The sequence below is a fragment of the Salmo trutta genome, chromosome 24 (assembly GCF_901001165.1).
Source record: "Salmo trutta chromosome 24, fSalTru1.1, whole genome shotgun sequence".
Lineage (NCBI taxonomy): Eukaryota > Metazoa > Chordata > Actinopteri > Salmoniformes > Salmonidae > Salmo > Salmo trutta.
Genome location: NC_042980.1, coordinates 28,319,478 through 28,326,118, shown reverse-complemented (window position 1 = coordinate 28,326,118; position 6,641 = coordinate 28,319,478).

Below are 6,641 nucleotides of genomic sequence, written 5' to 3'. Positions count from 1 at the left end.
AGTCATTGTAAATAAGAATTTGTTCTTAACCGACTTGCCTAGTTAAATAAAGGTTCAATAGAAATAAAAAACGCCTCTTCCCCCTCAGGAAGGTCCTCAGATCCTCCAAAAGTTATACAGCTGCAGCACTGAGAGCATCTTGACTGACTGCATCACCGCTTGGTATGGCAACTGCTTGGCATCCAACCGCAAGGCGCTACAGAGGGTAGTGCGTACTGCCCAGTACATCACTGGGGCCAAGCTTCCTGCCGTCCAGGACCTCCATACCAGGCGGTGTCAGAGGAAGGCCCAAAACATTTTCAGAAATTCCAGCCACCAAAGTCCTAGACAGTTCTCTCTGATACGGCACGGCAAAGCAGTATCGATGCTCCAAGTCTGGAACCAACGGGACCTTATACAACTTCTACCCCCAAGCCATAAATCTACTAAATAGTTAACCAAATAGCTACCCAGACTATCTGCATTGACCCTTTTTGCACTAACTCTTGAATCATCACATACGCTGCTGCTACGGTTTATTATCTATCCTGTTGCCTAGTCACTTTATCCCTAACTACAGTTGAAGTCGGAAGTTTACATACACTTAGGTTGGAGTCATTAAAACTTGTTTTTCAACCACTCCACAAATTTCTTGTTAACAAACAATAGTTTTGGCAAGTCGGTTAGGACATCTACTTTGTGCATGACACAAGTAATTTTTCCAACAATTGTTTACAGACAGATTATTTCACTTAGAATTCCCTGTATAACAATTCCAGTGGGTCAGAAGTTTACATACACTAAGTTGACCGTGCCTTTAAGCAGCTTGGAAAATTCCAGAAAATTACGTCATGGCTTTAGAAGCTTCTGATAGGCTAATTGACATAATTTGAGTCAATTGGAGGTGTACCTGTGGATGTATTTCAAGGCCTACCTTCAAACTTAGTGCCTCTTTCCTTGACATCATGGGAAAATCAAAAGAAATCAGCCAAGAACTCAGGAAAAAAATTGTAGACCTCCACAAGTCTGGTTCATCCTTAGGAGCAATTTACAAACGGCTGAAGGTTCCACATTCATCTGTACAAACAATAGTACGCAAGTATAAACACCCTGGAACCACGCAGCCGTCATACCGCTCAGGAAGGAGACGCGTTCTGTCTCCTAGAGATGAACGTACTTTGGTAAGAGAAGTGCAAATCAATCCCAGAACAGCAGCAAAGGACGTGGTGAAGATACTGGAGGAAACAAGTACAAAAGTATCTATATCCACAGTAAAAGGAGTCCTATATTGACATAACCTGAAAGGCCGCTCAGCAAGGAAGAAGCCACTGCTCCAAAACCGCCATAACAAAGCCAGACTACGGTTTGCAACTGCACATGGGGACAAAGATCGTACTTTTTGGAGAAATGTCCTCTGGTCTGATGAAACAAAAATAGAACTGTTTGGCCATAATGACCATTGATTTGTTTGGAGGAAAAAGGGGGAGGCTTGCAAGCCGAAGAACACCATTCCAACCGTAAAGCACAGGGGTGGCAGCATCATGTTGTGGGGGTGCTTTGCTACAGGAGGGACTGGTGCGCTTCACAAAATAGATGGCGTCATGAGGAAGGAAGATTATGTGGATATATTGAAGCAACATCTCAAGACATCAGTCAAGAAGTTAAAGCTTGGTTGCAAATGGGTCTTCCAAATGGACAATGACCCCAAGCATACTTCCAAAGTTGTGGCAAAATGGCTTAAGGACAACAAAGTCAAGGTATTGGAGTGGCCATCCCAAAGCCCTGACCTCAATCCTATAGAAAATTGTGGGCAGAATTGAAAAAGTGTGTGCAGGAGGAATGGGCCAAAATTCACCCAACTTATTGTGGGAAGCTTGTGGAAGGCTACCCAAAACGTTTGACCCAACTTAAACAATTTAAAGGCAATGCTACCAAATACTAAGACAGGGAATTTTTACCAGGATTAAATGTCAGGAATTGTGAAAACTGAGTTTAAATGTATTTGGCTAAGGTGTATGTAAACTTCTGACTTCAACTGTATATGTACAGTACCAGTCAAAAGTTTGGACAAACCTACTCATTCAAGGGTTTTTCTTTAGTTTTACTATTTTCTACATTGTTGAATAAATATATGAAATAACACATGGAATCATGTGGTAACCAAAAAAGTGTTAAACAAATCAAAATATATTTTAGATTTTAGATTCTTCAAAGTAGCCACCCTTTGCCTTGATGATAGCTTTCACACTCTTGGCGTTCTCTCAAAATGATTACTGAGGTAGTCACCTGGAATGCATTTCAATTAACAGGTGTACCTTGTTAAAAGTTCATTTGTGCATTTTCTTTCCTTCTTAATGCGTTTGAGCCAATCAGTTGTGTTGTGACAAGGTAGGGGTGGTATACAGAAGATAGCCCTATTTAGTAAAAGACCAAGTCCATATTATGGCAAGAACAGCTCAAATATGCAAAGAGAAACGACAGTCCATCATTACTTTAAGACATGAAGGACAGTCAATCTGGAAAATTTTAAAAAGGTTGAAAGTTTCTTCAAGTGCAGTCGCAAAAACCATCAAGCGCTATGATGAAACTGGCTCTCATGAGGACCGCCACAGGAAAGGAAGACCCAGAGTTACCTCTGCTGCAGAGGATAAGTTCATTAGAGTTAACTGCACCTCAGATTGCAGCCCAAATAAATGCTTCACAGTGTTCAAGTAACAGACACATCACAACATCAACTGTTCAGAGGAGCCTGCGTGAATCAGGCCTTAATTTTTTTATTTTTTTTATTATTCATGGTCAAATTGCTGCAAAGAAACCACTACTAAATGACACCAATAAGAAGAAGAGACCTGCTTGGTCCAAGAAATACGAGCAATGGATATTAGATCGGTGGAAATCTGCCCTTTTGTCTGATGAGTCCAAATTTCAGATTTTTGGTTTCAACTGCAGTGTCTTTGTGAGAGTAGGTGGACGGATGATCTCCACATATGTGGTTCCCACCGTGAACCATGGCGGTGGTGGTATGATGGTGCTTTGCTCGTGACACTGTCAGTGATTCATTTAGAATTTAAAGCACACTTAACCAGCATGGCTACCATAGCATTCTGCAGCGATAAGCCATCCCATCTGGTTTGCGCTTAGAGGGACTATCTTTGTTTTTCAACAGGACAATGACCCAACACACCTCCAGGCTGTGTAAGGGCTATTTGACCAAGAAGGAGAGTGATGTAGTGCTGCATCAGATGACCTGGCCTCCACAATCACCCAACCTCAATCCAATTGAGATTTGGGATGAGTTGGACCGCAGAGTGAAGGAAAAGCAGCCAACAATTGCTCAGCAATTGCTCAGCATAGCATTCCAGTAGAAGCTGGTTGAGAGAATGCCAAGAGTGTGCAAAGCTGTCATCAACGCAAAGGGTGGCTACTTTGAAGAATCAAAAATCAATTTAGATTTGTTTAACACTTTTTTGGTTACTACATGATTCCATATGTGTTATTTCATAGTTTTGAAGTCTTCACTTCTATTGTACAATGTAGAAAATAGTACAAATAAAGAAAAACCCTTGGATGAGTAGGTGTGTCCAAACTTTTGACTGGTACTGTACATATCTACCTCAATTACCTCGTACCTCTGCATATCAAGTCGGTACTGGTACCTTGTGTATATAGCCAAGGTGTTGTTAACAATTGTGTATTTCTTCCTTGTGTTATTATTTTACTCTCTGCATTGTAGGCAAGAGCCGGAAGTAAGCATTTCATTGTTCATCTACACCTGTTGTTTTCGAAGCATGTGACAAATAACATTTTACTTGATGACACACAGGGAGTGGAGCGATGCTGCACTCTGCTGGATCATAAACGTAGAGGCAGTTGATATGTGTTATATGAAAATTCAAATCTATGAAACTTTTTAACCAACATTTCAACAGACGCAACAATGTATGCAACATAATAAACTCAAAACTTGATTCAGTAAAGAATAAATACACTTGTGACTTGTTTAATAAGGACATTCATTTTCTGATGCAAAATGTTCTGCTATGCTGTGCCCTACTGAACACACTCTGTATTGGTTTTACAGTGCATTCGGAAAGTATATTGAGACCCCTTGACTTTTTCCACATTTTGTTAGGTTACAGCCTTATTCTAAAATTGATTAAAAAAATTATAATAATTGTCATCAATCTACACACAATACCCTATATTGACAAAGGAAAACCAGATTTTTAGATATTTTCCAAATGTATAAAAATTAAAAACTCATATCACATTTACATAAGTATTCATACCCTTTACTCAGTATTTTGTTAAAGCACCTTTAGCAGCGATTACAGCCTCGAGTCTTCTTGGGTATGATGCTACAAGCTTGGCAGACCTGTATTTGGGGAGTTTCTCCCATTCTCTCAAGCTCTGTCAGGTTGTGTGGGGAGCATCGCTGCACAGCTATTTTCAGGTCTCTCCAGAGATGTTTGATTGGGTTCAATACCAGGCTCTGGCTGGACCGCTCAAGGACATTCAGACTTGTTCCGAAGCCACTCATTTGTTCTCTTGACTGTGTGCTTAGGGTCGTTGTCCTGTTGGAAGGTGAACCATCGCCCCAGTCCGAAGTCCTGAACGCTCTGGAGCATGTTTTCATCAAGGATCTCTCTGTACTTTGCTCCGTTCATCGTTCCCTCGATCCTGACAAGTCTCCCAGTCCCTGCCGCTGAAAAACATCCCCACAGCATGATGCTGCCACCACCATGCTTCACCGTAGGGATGGTGCCAGGTTTCCTCCAGACGTGATGCTTGGCATTCAGGCCAAAGAGTTTAATCTTGGTTTCATCAGACCAGAGAATCTTGTTTCTCATGGTCTGAGAGTCCTTTTGGTGTAGGGAAGTAGGGGTTAGTAAGCATGACTCCCAGCTGACCTTGATGCAGTGAGCTCTTTCTATGGTTGGCCAGCACTGCAGAAGGTGGGGCCAGTGGGCCTTCTTCGGATAATAGTTGATCAGCTCCAATGTTGGAACAAGTTCCGCCTCCATCACACCTTCCACCATCTCTATGGCAACAACAAACAATGTCTCCCTCCACACACTTTGACATCCTATAAAAGACAAACATACAAACGCACGCACATCAATAGAGTTATTTGAGAATATTTAAGACATTTTACTGGCTAACTCTTTGAACTGCTTTAAGACATCCTACCTGCAAGTCCTGGGCGGGTCTTGTGAAGCTCTTCAGCTGCAGCCATTGGTAGAGTTTCTCTGTCTCATGGGGAGGATTGAGCCAGTCAGAGAATTGTATCTCTACCAGTGGAGGCTGCTGAGAAGAGGACGGCTCATGAATGGCTGGAACGGAGTAAATGGAATGGCATCAATCACATGAAAGCCATGTGTTTAATGTATTTGATACCATTCCACTAATTCCGCTCCAGCCTTTACCTCGAGCCTGTCCTCCCCGGTTAAGGGGGTGATCTTCACTGACAAGTCACATGCTCATGATATCCAATCAACCCTCTCACCGGAACACTCACCAATACCATGCTGGGAGTCAGGACCTACACACACAATCATCAGACCCCTCACAGGCACACACACAATATTAACACACACGATATTAACACACACAATCATCAGACCCCTCACAGGCACACACACAATATTAACACACACGATATTAACACACAGACGCACAATATTAACACACACACACACACACACACACACACAATATCAACACACACGATATTAACACACACAATCATCAGACCCCTCACAGGCACACACACAATATTAACACACAATATTAACACACACGCACAATATTAACACACACAATATTAACACACACACACACACAATATTAACACACACAATCATCAGACCCCTCACAGGCACACGCACGATATTAACACACACAATATTAACACACACAATATTAACACACACAATATTAACAAACACAATATTAACACACACAATCATCAGACCCCTCACAGGCACACACACAATATTAACACACAATATTAACACACACGCACAATATTAACACACACACAATATTAACAAACACAATATTAACACACACAATCATCAGACCCCTCACAGGCACACACACAATATTAACACACACAATATTAACACACACAATCATCAGACCCCTCACAGGCACACGCACGATATTAACACACACAATATTAACACACACAATCATCAGACCCCTCACAGGCACACACACAATATTAACACACACGCACAATATTAACACACACAATATTAACACACACACACACACAATATTAACACACACAATATTAACATACACGATATTAACACACACAATCATCAGACCCCTCACAGGCGCACACACACAATATTAACACACACAAGCACAGTGGCCCCATTTAGACACCACAGAAAGGCTGGTCCTGAACACACACACACAGACAGAGATGGGATCCCATAATTCTGTAGATTGACATACTGAAGGCTACTGTGTGAAAGATATCAAAGTCGTTGTGTTATCTTGATGTTCTCGTTGTTGACTCCAGCGTGGGAAATGGCCTGGAAGCATCCCTCTATCTTGCTGACCTCAGCAGTCAGATCTCTAACCACCTTCAGAACCTCAACACGCCTGTCCACTGTTCGGTACCACCAAGTCCACCTAACACACACACA